General features: G+C 42.4%; 1 protein-coding gene across 1 annotated transcript in view; it reads right to left on the reverse strand.

Annotated features, from left to right (window-relative positions):
- Positions 1 to 13,273, reverse strand: part of LOC106811023 (26S proteasome non-ATPase regulatory subunit 2-like) — a 21,965-nt gene extending 8,692 nt beyond the window's left edge. The window contains exon 1 of the mRNA XM_014814540.1: positions 13,178 to 13,273. The gene's annotated coding sequence lies outside the window, so the exon portion shown is untranslated. The remainder of the gene's footprint in view (positions 1 to 13,177) is intronic.
- Between the last annotated feature and the right edge of the window lie 2,087 nt (positions 13,274 to 15,360).

The raw sequence follows: 15,360 nt of genomic DNA on the forward strand, positions 1-15,360 counted from the left end.
CACGTACACGTGCGTGCGTGCGTGTGAACGTACACGTGCGTGCGTGTGAACGTACACGTGCGTGCGTGTGAACGTACACGTGCGTGCGTGTGAACGTACACGTGCGTGCCTGCGTGCGTGTGTGAGTGGTCACGTACACGTGCGTGCGTGTGCACGTACACATGCGTGCGTGCGTATGTAAACGTGCGAGCGTGCGTATGCACATATACGTGCGTGCGTGTGCAGGTACACGTGTGTGCATGTGCGCGTGCGTGCGTGCGTTTGGATGTACACATGCGTGCGTGTGCACGTAGACGTGTGTGCGTGCGTGTGCACGTACACGTGCGTGCATGAGTGTGTGCGTGCGTGTGCACGTACACGTGCGTGCATGAGTGTGTGCGTGCGTACATCGTAGATTCGTACTAGTGTTGCCGCCCATCGTGGAGTTATGTACTATTCGCTAACTCGAGTTATGGTAACTCGAGTTAGCTTAACCTCGATCGACTGGCGAGGTTAAGCCAACTCGAGTTATCTTAACTCGAGTTAAGGCCCCATATAGACGCTTAACTCGAGTTAAATTTCGTCGTGTAGACGAGGCTATAAAACGGCAGGCCCTACAGTCTACACCAATTACGTCAAGCTGTGCCAGCTTGACAAGGCCAAGGGGTTAGATGTCGGCAGCACTTACCCCACCGGCGATAGCCGATACAAGGCGCAGGAAACAGTTTGGAGCAATAAATGAGGCCAAATTCCTTGCTGTGATAAGTGACGGATCCACAGATTCCTTTGCCGAAATTTTATTTTCGAATTAAAATTTAATTTAATTTTAATTTTAATCTTATGATCCATATCAAAGTTACGTATATTTTATACAATTGAATGTCTTTTACAAAGCCTTTCAGGGGGACACCACTTGTACCCTGGGAGAGACCCCCTGTACCCCCTAGCAGAAGGGGGCTCCACCCTCCTACCCCACTTACCTCCTGGCAAATCACAATGCTCGTCGCTCTGCGCCTAGTAAGAGTCCTTCGGCAGGACTAGTTAGTAAAATCTTGGAAGGACTAGTACATTTTTTCTTTTACTAGTCCTGTGGACTAATGAACTAAAATAGTTAGTATCTAACCCTGTAAAGTGATAAAAATGGTAGGTCAGCGCTGAAACAAAAAAGTTTTTCACTCTGTCCGTTAGGCCACGTCCTCAGAAAATGTCTGATATCTGACCTTTCCCCCACTGCCCTTTGACCTGTGACCTCCAATTTCGCACTGGTGATGGGTTTCCTGCCCATCACACTATACACCGAATATTAAGAGCATAGGTCGAGCCATTCAGATTTGTGCCGCAATTCCGTATTTCCTCCTATACCTTAAGTTAAGGGGAAAATATTCCCCCTCCGTTTACACATCTTGACCTTTGACCCTTGACCCCCAAATTAATCATCCCGAGTCCTTTTCACGATCTCCCACCCATGTCCCGAGTATCGTGACCGTACGTCGAGCGGTTAAGATTTGTGCCCAACTGTTGACGCACGGACGGACGGACAATCATGCGATTCTACAAGCTGCATCTGACTTCGTCAGATGAGCTAATAAAATGATGGTAAATAAACACGAATGTATTTACTACCAGTTTTAAAGGGATACTTCCCCCCTAGAATTTTATAGTATATTATGATGGTAAATGCATAAATAATAGAATATAATTATATACAGTCAAACCTCGGTTACCCGAACATCAATTATCCGAATTTCGGATTATCCGAACAAGATCTCGAATAAGCGTCTAGACCACCCGTGACCCGTTGGGTCACCCACTATTCCGAGGTTATGAAGAATTCAAGCTAATTTCAATATTGCACCGAAATAAAGGTTTATTTTGAGATATTTTAATTAAATATTTCAATCCATTCGTGTTATTCATAATTCAAGAAAAGATATTTGATTGTTCACTTTGCAAACATATCAGTAAATTTTTTTAATTGTTGAAATATTTGGCAGTCGCCCAAGCTTTTTTGGGGGGCCAGTGACTACTTGACTATGCAATTTTCGGTCGCCCGAGCTGGACATTGGTCGCCAGTGGCGAGTGGGCGACCGTCCATTTCAGGCACTGGTAATGTATGTAATGTGTATATAATGGTGTACGTACGAGTGTCGAAATGATGTTTTACCTAAAATCACTTTACTTGTACAGAACACGCTGAAGTTTTATTTCTTGTATCTATTTTTTTCTTCATGTTGTATGCACTGTTTTGTACTGTATCGCTCAGAAAATTTATCATTTTAACTACTCAACACTATTGCATTTATCAGTGTGTTTCCTAAATGTAAGTGTGTGTGTGTGTGTGTATGTGTATACATGTAATATGTAATCAGGAGTATGACAAGCTCGAAAGTCGAAACACAAGAATTCAACATTTTCATGCCCATATTTACCTATGATTGATTAAGAGAAATCCAATAAAAATGACAGCAGAACTAGCGCTGAACATCCAACTTGTCCTCACACTTTACTGTGTATTGATACCTCTTCTTATTATGTAGTTATAGCTTCGAACGTCAGACGTGGTTTCACTAATAAATACCGCAAAGAGTCGATCATTCGCATCTTGTAGTGCAACAAGAGGCAGCTTTCCTATCTGTTGGCGTGGTTCAGCAGGGATTACTATATATATATATCAGTAATAGTAGCGACCCCCGCACACCCGCACGCCCGCCGCAACGGCGAGTGGTGGGAGCTGCTAGTTTTTTGTGAAGCTAGTCGATATATACAGTGACACAATTCTAGTGGAAGTGTAATAAACTGGTAATTTTTGTGAATGTGCCGCATTCATGTTAGTTTAAGTTTTTACTGACTTTGTTTGGAGCTGGTTGCGAGTTGCAAATCCCCGCCGAACCCCGACAACGGGTATCTCAAGAGAAAGCTGCTTCTTGTTGCACTACAGGACGCGAATGATCGACTCTTCGCGGTATTTATTACTATTAGTGAAACCACGTCTGACGTTCGAAGCTATAACTACATAATAAGAGGTATCGATACACAGTAAAGTGTGAGGACAAGTTGGATGTTGAGAGCTAGTTCTGATGTCATTTTTATTGGCTTTCACGTAATCAATCATAGGTAAATAATAAATATGGACATGAAAATGTTGAATTTCTTGTGTTTCTAGCCTGTGTATATAATGGTGTATGTACGAGTGTCAAAATGATGTTTTAATACTTTATATTTTAATAGTCAAAGATGAACGATTTCTATACTTTTTTAAGTGTCACGTCCGTTAAGTTTGGAGACAAAAGTTTTTGTCACTATTATTCTCTGAAAATTAATGGAAATTAATATTCTATGTTAGAATGTCATTGCATAAATGTTAGAATGACAACCAAGCTTTTGAAATTGGCCGATAGCTACCGCTAGTCCGAGATTCGCAAGAAATGGCAGCCATAATATTAACAAGTAAGCAAAATTCGAATCGTGCACGTTTTAGAGAATATACCTATATAGCTCAGTACAAAGGTTCTACGACATTTTATCGGTACTCTAGACAGTAGCTCTAGTTCTATAGCCCGCGTACAGTTGCTGCAGAGCTATAGAACAATTTATGCCAGGTTTCGTAACTGCACCTGTCCCCCAATGCTTCCACAAATGAAAGTGTCAATGACACTGTAGCTCACCACAAATAACGTTTTTATAATATTCAGATTTATGAACTGCCTATAAAAGCGGAGCTCCTGATGTGTAACGTGTAAGATTGAGAGGATACGCTTATTCCACGTAGCTGCTATGTACCACGTGACAATGGTGTTTCCCTGCCCATAACACAACTTTTGTCAAAGGTTAATTGGTTGCATGGAAGTGTTTACTTCGTATGAGTTTTTCTAGGCGGTAGCACACGGTTGCCATCTGTATATATCGCAATAATAATGTATAAACCAAAATGAATCACAATTTGTGACGGTAGATGGCGCTATACCCGCTTTGTAGCAATGGCATTCGAAATAAATAGATTATGCTGCGTTCCGACATGTTTTGTAAAACTTTACTCTAATATAGACATTTTATCGGCAGGCTGGAGACGAAATACCAATATTGCATTAAAGATATTGTCAATGAAATCTTGTAAAACGAACCAGGGGGCCGTTTCACGAAGCGCTCGTTAAGTTAGTGATGGATTAAAGAGGGGTTTTAGGATATCCTTATAATTTATATATAGAGTGTTTCACGAAAGCCTCGCTAAGTTTCCACGTTTCACAAACGTCTCACTAACTCAACGACGTTGCTATTAAGGAGGAATATTAAGGACAGGTCAGGGGCAGTACTTAGGCTATCGTACATCAAGCAACGTGCGATTTCCCGCGTGTTTTTATTGTTTTGGCAAGCCGTAGTGTAAAGCGAAAACCCGCCGAGAAGGTAACTTCTGTGTCTACGAGAATACTGTGCAAGGCCTGTGAAGGCATGACACGCAGGGATTAAGTGTGGCTAAGAAGCTTCTTATTGTGGTAGCAGATTTTGAAGAGATGAAATGCTTCCTTGCACCTTACATGTGGCGTGCTTCGGCTATTCGTGTATTATGCTATGGCGGTATGTGCTATAGGTATGTATGCACTGTATCCTATGGCGCCAATACTGTATCAAAGTAAACGTAAATCTAAACCTTCAGAATTTATGTTACAGTTTTGTTCAGTCAATACGTCATTTGTGGTAGTTCTAGTTGCAGGAAATATGACAACCTTGCTTTAGTTTAATTATTTCTCAGGTACTTGGCATTTAAAAATACTTTTAACCTATTATTTTTAGTTTGCACACTGTTGTACCTACATGTATTAAAACTAAATGACGCGAGAGATTAGCGTAGAAACTCACAGTGAGCTGGGTCGCCATTAGACTTGTAACATGTCTCTATATATAAACTATCTAGTAGCAAGGTGTAGAGATAGGGTACCAGTCTATGCCGACAGCAACATCGTTACAGCTGAATTTTAAGGACCGTCTAACAACGCACCGGCATAAGTTTCGTGAAACACTTTAACGAGGAACGTTTAGGACAGCGTTAGGCTCTCGTACAAGAATTCTAAGGATATCCTTAAGATGGCGTTTTTACGATAGCTTCGTGAAACGGCCCCCAGATGAGTGTGACACCACAGACTGTTTGTTATCGGCGTTTTTTGCATAAATTGCATAAACCTACCTAATTTGCATAATTTTTTTTTTAAATATCAAAACCCCTAGCCCTTATTCATTCACATACCAAAAATGAGCAAAATCCGTTCAACCTGAATTGACTAATGGCAATTTCCATTTTTCCCAAAAAATCCCCGTGGCTCGAAAGTACGCCGACTGGCGTGCTCCAAAATAGGACGTTCCATATGGGAGCATAGCAGTAACAACTACACCCAATTTCAAACATGTGGGTCAAACGGTTCCTGAGTTATCGTTGATCGAAACCAAATGTTGACAGACAGACGGACGGACGGACGGACGGACGGACGGACGGACGGACGGACGGACGACGACCCATGGCAATAGCTCGGCTCAGCTTGACGATGTCAAGGTGAGCTAAAAATGGCTCACAAAACGCAAAATGATCGGGCTTTTTAACACTTATGGACATTAATTAGCTCCAAGAAACGGTCTTCACTGCTAGGGTTAGAAGACCATTTCTAATTCTTGCCCATAAAAACTTGTAGTTGGCTCGGTATCCAAACATCGCCACAGCTAGCGTCACATGTAATAGCTCAAACGAATCTATAAACCTCTGGCTTGCTCGCGATAACTGGGCGCTACTGGTCGCTACTTATTTATCGAGATACGCCGTATTTTCTGAGATGAATTGGATGAAAACAACCAGACAGCCGCCATGTCCGCCATGTTCGGTGCAACTAAAATCGGCAATGGACCTGATTTTCACAGTGCGTACGCCTAAACACAAGGCAATTACATATCTTCGCAATGATAATTATTAAGTTGTTGTAGATTGATGTTTCCTGGTTTTCAATGTTTTAATATATTATATATGTTTTAATATAATTTATATATATATATATATATACGAGTATATACGATGCCTATTTATGCTCGCGCCAACGCGAGTTGTAACGCTATGGTATGTTATGTCGTTTCGGGTTTTCCGCGCACCGATCGAAACGCATGCACAGTGGAAACATGGTGGTTGGCGGTTAAAGTGAAATTTAGGTTCGGCTCTTTAAATTTACACTGTGCACAGCGAACTGAGCAGGCTTCTCCCTACGTTGCGCTAACCGGGCGCGCCCGCCCCGTTTGGAACCCCCCCCCCCGTTTCAATCGTTGCGCTACGTTTAATGGGAATGGCTAACATGAGGAAGCAGGGCTGAGAGTGAGTCAGCTTTTGGAGGCGCTACTGCTACTGGCAATTGAGGGGCCACCTCGGCAAGAATTCCCATTCGACCAGCCTGGCAGCAAGCAAGTCCGCACCTGCAGCTACAGCACACACGCATCTATTGACTATATATAGACAACGTTATATATCGTTGTTATAGGTAGTTATAGTTGTTTATAGTAGTTATAGTTGTTTATAGTAGTTATATATAACTATATATAATGTTGTTATATATAGTCAATAGATGCGTGTGTGTTGTAGCTGTGCAGGTGGCGGACTTGTTTCTTGCTGGCCAGTGATTCGACCAGGCCCCAGACCCCGCCTAGTTTCCCCTCCCCTTCCCCCTCCTTCCTGTCCCGCCGTCCCCAAGCGCTCCCCTCCCGCTCCCGCGTTGTTTCAATTTTTCTCCTGGGGAGCAACCTGCTGAGGTATTAGCTTTTGAAAAATAACAACAACGCTGGAATACTATAACTTATAAGGTGAAGGTACGTTATACTTGATACAAAACAAGGCAGAAATGCTTAGATGATTATTTTATTTGAGATATATACGTAATTGTTCGGCAGTTTTTGTAGAGGTACAAGATTATCCAATGGATGGATGTCAGGCTGTGTATATTGACGTTAGTCACACAGCCTGGTCGGGCTACATAGACATCTCATCTTTTTGAACACTTTCCACAACTTTACACCATGTATTTATGCATTTATGCCTCAAAGTGCTAGCACTACTTGCGTTTCGTTTTCAAATGCTGTTGTTGTACACGCGTGACATCACCTGAAATGTAATAGGCTGCCTGGCTGCATCATAGCTAGCTGCCCATGTGTTATGTCTACATTTCGGGTGACGTCACCCGTGTACACAACAACATTTGCAAATGAAACGCAAGTAGTGCTAGCACTTTGAGGAATAAATGCATAAATACATGGTGTAAAGTTGTGGAAAGTGTTCAAAAAGATAGGTGAGATGTCCATGTAGATAAATAAGTGTTAAAAAGCCCGATCATTTTGCGTTTTGTGAGCCATTTTTCGTGGAAGCATTGGGGGACAGGTGCAGTTACGAAACCTGGCATAAAATGTTCTATAGCCCTGCGGAAACTGTACGCGGGCTATAGTATTAGAGCTATCTAGACTAAGTAAGTGTCGTGAAAGTGGGGAAACCCTAAGATTATGTTCGAAATAAATGCTTTAAAAATAAATGTGTTTGATTGGATTTGATGAGCAGTTATATTGCAATTCCCTTTACAGTGGTACCTGTCTGTAACCCTGACTGTATCCTTAACTCACGTTAGTACACCACAGCAGCAGATATTTTGACTACTTGTGAGTTTTGTTGTTTAGGCCTACCACTAGATACAATAATGTAACCCAACAAGAGTAGGGTTACAACACGGGCCTATTATTTTCTTTGGAGGAGCCACTGAGTGATTCACTCAGGGCGGTTTTATGGTGCGTTTTTGGAGACTACAACTTCCAAACTGGGTTTATTCTAAACACAAACCTTTCTCCGCTATCCTGGGACTTACTATGTATCACAATACTCGGTAATCGGTATTAAACTATTATAACCTGTTACAAAATTTCGAAGTGATGCGCGGCGATATTTCAAGTGCCATTTCTGTTGACCTGTGACGTACAGATTCCCAATACGCATAGCGTACAGCTAACTTCATCATGACGTCATGACTGACAGCAGGCACCCCATGATACATTCGATTTTGGAGCCGAAGTTAGCCGAAATATAAAAATAAAAATAAGTCCCAGGATAGCGGAGAAAGGTTCATGTTTAGAATAAACCCAGTTTGGAAGTTGTAGTCTCGAAAAACGCACCATAAAACCGCCCTGAGACTGAGTGAATCACTCAGGGGCTCCTCCAAAGAAAAGAATAGGCTCGCATTGTAACCCTACTTTTGACCTTGTTGGGTTACATTATGATTATTGTATCTATCCTACCACTACACTAGCTCTAGTAACTATAGCCCGCGTACGGTTGCCGCTTCCGGTGGCCGCCAGCGGCAACCGTACGCGGGCTATAGTTACTAGAGCTAGCCTACCGCTAACCAGACCAGGCTGTGTGACTAAAGGCCGTCGCACACCAGCCGATTTTTCACGCGATTTGATCGGCCCGATAAAAATCAGCCGATATCGGGTAGGTGTGCGCGTTCATTTGTAGACGATTTTACTTACGATTATTTTTATCGGGTGATCGTTCCAAATCAAACACGTTTGATTTTGAAACGATTATTTTGAAGCGATTTTGTGTAATCTGACAAGATTTTGTGGTGTGCGTGTGAACTCTCTACGAATAAATATTGAACAGCCAATAGCTGAACGTGCCCGTGTCACATGACATTCAAAATGGCGCCTACCATAGAAAAAGCGTGGACGAACGAAATTGAGGAAGATTTAAATAATCAATTTTATCGTAGGTGTGCGGGTGTTTATCGGAAGGTGTCGTGATGAGCCGCATTTACAAAACAAGAGATGCCCAGACCGCAGGCCCATGAAGAGATTTTGAAATCGGAACACGTTTTTGGTAGGTTGGACGGCCTTAACGTCAATATATCACAAAAGTCGTCCTAACTAGCAAAACCCGTCTCTTGAGCTAGCTTACACTAGAATTACATATAATGTAAGCGTCCAAACCCAGAGATAGGGTTACAAAGCGTCCGTCATGGTTGTGTGCGGAGGAACGCCCGAGTGAATCACTCAGGGCGGTTTGCTGATGCTTTCAGAGACTAAAACTTCCAAACTGGGTTTATTCTAAACACAACCTTCCTCCGCCGACGGAACTTACTATGTATGCAATACTCTGTATAAACTAATATAAACCTTTACGATAAAATTCGAAGTGACGAGCGCCGAGATATTTTCGGCGGCCATATCTGTTACCTGTGCGTACACATTTCCAATGCGCAAGCTTCAGGAGACGCAGCGTCCTCCGATTGTCGGTGAATTCCGCTCTTCTTCAAAACGAGTACGTCACAGGTCAAAGCAGAATGGCGCCATGTATAGTCGCCGACTCGTACACTTCAATTTTGAACAGGTGTAAAGCTCTCATTTTTAAAGGGGCGCGATCGTGCTCTGGTCGGCCCACCGCGCGGCACCCGCAATTGTGGCCGGGTGCGCGCATGTCATGCGCCTCATAAAAAGTGGTTGAAATCGCGCACCAAAAGTATGTCTATAGTTGAAATAGCGCTCCATAGAGTTGCTCAAGTAGGGGGTACAAAAGGTTAGGGCACACACAACAATTTGTGATGTGTAAGTAACTGAGCGTAGGCAGAGGTACAGGTCTGTTACTACCCTCTGGTTAATATATATATATATATAGAATAAACTAAACAACAGCTTGCATCCAAATACACGGTACCTATACGGTAAGCCACAAGTTACAGCTGCTCGTGTCTACTATACGTGGCGAGAAGTGTTCTGCCAACGTGAAACAGTCGTAGGGCTGGACGGGGCTAACTACGTACAAGTACATGTTGGCTAGTTGTTGATTGGATGTGAGAAATTTTGTGCTGAAATGATGTAGTACATGGATTAGAATCTCTAAGGTGGAAATAGAATAAATAAAACAAGTATTTAGATTTTCGACATCCGATCACCTCTTTTATTAATCTGATGGGCTAAGGTTGGGTTTGTGTGGATGTAAAAGAGAGTATAAAAGAAATAGAATGATTTATAGATATATACAGATATATAAGATATATAAGATATATTAAGATTATATAAGAATATATATATAATAGAAATAGTAAATAAATAGAAATAGTACATAATATAAGATAGTATAAGGAATCTAAAGATATATAGATAATAGAAGAAATAGTCAATCCTGACGAAGCATGAATGAAAATGTGCAAGATGAAGGATAAGTGCTCGAATAAGAAAAAAGTGCTGTCCTGCGGACAAGCCCAGGCATCAAACTCAGTTTCCGCAACAATTTGCTGGTGTCCAAAAAACTATGCCCAAAATACCGTATTTTCCAATCACTAATAATATGCGTCAGGATAAACACCCCAAAAGCCCTTGGTGTAGCCAGGATTTTACACAGGAGGGCCAAAAACAGAAACTGCGCAAAATAGTGGATGACTTAACATTTTAATGGGCTTCACCGCCTCCCACCCCCCCCCCCCCCCCCCCCCCCCCCCCCCCCCCCCCCCCCCCCCCCCCCCCCACCCCCACCCCCCCCCCCCCCCCCCCCCCCCCCCCCCCTCTCCACACCTACGCCCTCTACCTCTCTGGCAATCGTGTCTTGGGTAGCCAATGGCGAAAGGCGACATTTTGTTCAATTGTTTTGCTTCCCAAGAGTAATGTAAGTGGCTCAGCGTGGGGGATCTAGATTCCAGGAGGGGTGAAAAACAAGCAGGGGGAGGTGGTCGCTCCCCCAGAAATTTTGCGGAATGTAAGATCGGCAGGAGATGTATTTGCGGCACTTTGAGTCACGTTACAGTCTTCATTTCTGACTCTCGGCAATTCCTTTTAAAAACTTTGGATCAACATACCAGCCACTGTGTTGTTTTGCATGCGAGAGAAGCACTCGAAAATTCAAAATAATAATGTAATACAAAATACGATCAGATGTAGGGGTGAACTCTGTGGCTTTCGCTGGTTCCTAAAATCGATTGTCACGCCTCTCATAAATCAGAAAACCGACATATACCATGTGGAAAAGCAGCTGGTATGCGTCGCTTTCCAACGACCCTAGATTAATGGGCGGGCCCGCGCAGCATAAGTGCTCTTGGGAAACACTGAGCAAAACCTAAAAGAAAGTGCGCGTTATCGTCACATTTTCTGGTTGTCCACCGGACAATGTCTCAGACTGGTTAGGTGTCCGGGGAAATTCCTGGTTGTAATCGGACAACGGACAACGTTTATTCGAGCACATGATGAAATCATGAGATTTGACATGACTCACCCGAATTTTCCGTTTTGGACTTCACTCTAGAACTGATGATTGGTCCAGTGATCTCGCATCATCACACGCCAAGAGGCATGAGAGAGCCCTCAATAGAGCTTCTCCATGATCCCTTTAAAGGTGTGATGTCTATGGAGCTTTCTCCACTCAATGCTCTTAAGAGGGATTTTTAGTGAGCCTTCCATCATGGCCTCTTAAGGTGTGATTAATGGAGCTGGTTAAATATACCCACTATGTGTCTAGCGGGAATCATAGTAGTCCTCCTGTTACTATTTCAAAACTAAATCGCTGAGGTTATGATTAAGTTAAAGCTCACAATGCGCATCCAAATCGCTAACTGTTCTCCCAGTAAGACCAGCAATATGACCTCGTGTCAGCAAATCACAACTACCCTTATGACAAAATAGAGACTCTAGTTGCTAACAAGCCACCGGGCCCCAATTTCACTGCACGTTTGCTTAGAACCCACAAGAAGAGGTGAAAAACTGCATTCGGCGCATATCCGCCGACTTATCCAAACACAATCGCTGGAAGGTGACGTGACCGTCACGTTTTTATCTTTGCTGCGCACGCGTACCGCTGTAGCAGCAGCCGCTGCAGCGGTGCTTGGGGATGGGAAACTGTCACAACATCGAGAATTTCACAACATTGGAGGTATTGTTCAAAAATCCCGCTAAATTATAAGCACAACGGCAGCTGAAATGCGGAGGAACATAGAGTTATGTTGCAATAGAGTCATGATTATGCATGAACGGAAGTAGTTGCTAGTCTATGTACTGGAGAATTAGCGATTGAATCCGCATTGTGAGCCTTTTAATACAGAGTATTGTGATACCATAGAAGTTTGTGATACATTAGAAGTTCGTGTTGAACTATAAACATTTGGAAGTTCTAGGTCTCTGATAAACGCACCAGCAAACAGCGGCACTTCGAGTGAATGTCCACGGTCAGACTTCATTCGCACGAACCCATACGAGCTTTGTAACCTATCCTCCTGGGTTGGGTTACATATTAGTATCTAGCGCACCACTACACTGTCCAGTAACGAGATAATTCGCGTCCATAAGATCTTTTTTATATTGTTGGTTGAGGTTATATTGGGGACAGCGGAACGGGGTTTCATGAAATTCGTGAGATCCATGCAAATATGCGATCTGCTGTCGAATGCGGCCCCGACGCCGCTATTGGCGCGAAAAAAAACCCCACTACCGTTCCGGTCTACTACTATGACACTTGTCAAATACACCTTGCACCGAATGGTATACATTCATTCAATCGTTATCACAATTCTTAAGATGCGCTGTTTTCAGTAAAACACCGCTTCATGTCCACTTTCGTAAATAACCATTGCATCGTTTACCACCAACAATCAGATCCAATCAGAGCGAGCTCTATCAGCCCTCCTGCAGCCCACAGATTACAAGACGAGAACGTAGGCTATTGCACACGACTCGCTCGATGGTCTGATTGTTTGAAATCGCCGAATGTCATTTACGAAATGGAATGAAGCGGTTTCTGAAAAACCATCTTTTAAGTAAGTGAATAACGATTGAAGGAATGTATACACATATGTGTAGGTCAAGGTGAAAGCAGGTAGACAGGGAACGGTAGGTTTTTTTCTGCGCAATAGCGGCGTACGAGCCGCATTCGCAGCGCAATGCATTTGTGCATGGATCTCACGAAACTAGTCAGATGAACCTCGTCTCCCAATATAAACGTCGACCAAAATGATAAAAAAGGATTAAATGAGGACAGAATTATTCGTTAGCCTGACTTGTTACCAGTGGCAGTACCACTAATTACATTCAGTAGGCTTATCAATAATATCACTTTATCAGTGACAAGACAAGCCTTAACAAAAATATAATCTCCTGTCATAGTATGCACAATAACAACGTACAATTACACACATTAACATTCAAATATACATACATTAAACGTGCTGCAAACTGAAGAACACTTGGAAGCCGAAAATTCTGTTTCACTTATTCCTTTTAGAGTGACTCAGCGAAGAGCCAGAGCCGCACACACCGGTGGTTGCTACTTGGTGGCTTCCGGTTCCTGTGTTCCTTCGCTAACGACAACGATGACGATAATCATCGAATCAGTTATATTATATTATATTTATTTTATTATATCATATATATTTTATTTTATTTTATTTATATTTATGTGAACTAAAACATATTTTACTGTTTATATTTTTCTCGTGGTGCTCGAGAAGTTCATGAGGCTGAGCAGTAGGTACTTGATCCGGACCAGTATCTAATACAAGGAACAAGCATGTATTATAAGCATGACAAACCTCATCAAGTCTAAAAACACTAACGACTTTCTTATAATACATACCAATACTTGGAGTTTACAGAAAAATCGATTTGCTAATAGCACTGCCAGCCCTACCAGATGTTATGGGCCAGTTTCCGAAACGCAACTAAAATGACCATAATTCCTATACCATGTAAATTAACCAAATTTTACCTTTAATCCATTAACATTCATAATAAAAACTCTGGTGTGTTGGGTCGGCGGCAAATACAAGCGTCCTACGATCAATATGGCGCACGCCGACTGCCGAACCTCCTGCCCGCCGCGCGCTCTCTACGTCTGTTCGGGGCGATTGCGTACACAGCTGCTAACACCCCCTCCCCCTCCCCCCGCACACATCAAAATCTCCGATCTATATGAGATCGTTTCTAGTAATTTTGCATGCATAACTGCATACATTCTTAGAAGTAATCACTGTGAGTTTCAAGTTAATTGACCCACGATAACCGCTCTAATGTTAATTAGCTGTTATATGACGGCGCGCAACCGCGATAGAAGTATATACAGCCTGTAGTACGGGTTATATAATGGGTAGAAAGTGTATATTTAACCTACTAATCTCGCAGAACTGTCTGAGTTAGTCTTCTATAATTCTACTGCATATGATACATTCTAGAAATAATGCACTGTGAGTTTCGTGTTAATTGACCCACGATTAACCAATTAATTCGCTGATTATTCACGCGCGTCAAACCGATAGGCTAAACACGGGCGCGCGTGGGGTGGGGCCCGGCGATTCCTCAGGCCCTGTATACGGTTTAATGCGAGGTAGGAAGTGTATTTACCTATCATTCTGCGCCAAACTGTCTGAGTTACGTTTCTATAATATCTTACATGCTAATGATACATGTCTTAGAAATAAGCACTGTGAGTTTCAAGTTAATTAACTCCACGATTTAACCAATTTAATAGCTGTTTAAGACCGCGGTCAAGCCCATAGCTATTATACGCATTCGTGCGCGAAGAAGGTCGATGTTGTGATTCTATAATCTACATGCATAATGGAACAGTCTCTTGAGCTATATCATGTAAGTTTCTAAGTTAATTGACCCAACGAGTTGACCTAATTAATAGCTGTTAATCACGCGCGTCAGCATAGCTATTATACCGCATCATCTCGCGAAAGAAGTCGAGTTGTGGATTCTACGTATTCTACATGCGAATGAGACATGATCTTAACTATAATCACTGTAAGTTTCAAGTTAATTGACCACGATTAAACCTATAATAATTAGGCTGTTAATCAGCGCGGTCAGCCATAGGCATTATACGCATAGTCATCGCGAAAAAGAAGTCATTGTATCTGATAACTTTCTACAGCCTAATGAATCCTGTCTTAGCTATAATACTGTAAGGTTTCAAGTTATTGCCCTAACGATCTAACCTACATTATTTGAGAGTGACTGTAATCACGCGGTCAAACCGATAGGCTTATATAACAGGCTCTAGTACGGGTTTATATAATCGCGTAGAAAGTGTATTTCACCATACATCATCTCGCAACTGTCTGAAGTTCCTTTCTATAATTTTAACATGCAATAACTGATACATGTCTTAGAAAGTAATCACTGTGAGTTTCAAGTTAATTGAGCCACGATTAACCCTAAACTTAATTAGCAAGTCATGCACGGCGGTAGATGCGCCGAGGCTTCTATCGTTTGATTGGTGAGGTGTTATAAGGTTGATACATTCGGAAAAATCTCACGAACGTGCGGCAATTTACTTGACAAAAGGTTCTTATTATTTAGTAATACAATGAACATGTATGCATAGTCTCTGCTCAAATC

The sequence above is a fragment of the Priapulus caudatus genome, unplaced genomic scaffold, assembly GCF_000485595.1.
Source record: "Priapulus caudatus unplaced genomic scaffold, Priapulus_caudatus-5.0.1 Scaffold496, whole genome shotgun sequence".
Taxonomy (NCBI): Eukaryota; Metazoa; Priapulida; class Priapulimorpha; order Priapulimorphida; family Priapulidae; genus Priapulus; species Priapulus caudatus.